The following is a 266-nucleotide window of genomic DNA, read 5'->3' on the forward strand; positions in this document are numbered from 1 at the left end:
CGCTCTGCCCGCACTCCGGCCGCACGCGCCGGGTCCTGCACCCGTGGGCTCCCTTTCCGCGTGCACAGCTCTTACCTCCCAAGGGAAAAAGTCGAACTCGGCACGTTACGTTTTTAACTGCGCGGTCCTTCCCCGGGAGGTTTCCCTCTGCCGTAGGACCTCTCCGCTGGGCACAGAATCGTGTTTTTCCGGTCCCCCCGCTGCTGCGGGATGGCGCCACTGTGCCCGCGGCCGCAGCGGGCTCCAGGCCCGCAGCGGTGAGAACG

The 266-nt window shown here is 67.7% G+C and overlaps 1 protein-coding gene across 1 annotated transcript in view; it reads left to right on the top strand.

Moving 5' to 3' along the window:
- The window catches only part of ABCA13 (ATP binding cassette subfamily A member 13), a 147,718-nt gene that overhangs the window by 70,803 nt on the left and 76,649 nt on the right, over positions 1–266 (top strand). The window lies entirely within an intron of this gene.

The sequence above is a fragment of the Pteropus alecto genome, unplaced genomic scaffold (assembly GCF_000325575.1).
Source record: "Pteropus alecto unplaced genomic scaffold, ASM32557v1 scaffold214, whole genome shotgun sequence".
Taxonomy (NCBI): Eukaryota; Metazoa; Chordata; class Mammalia; order Chiroptera; family Pteropodidae; genus Pteropus; species Pteropus alecto.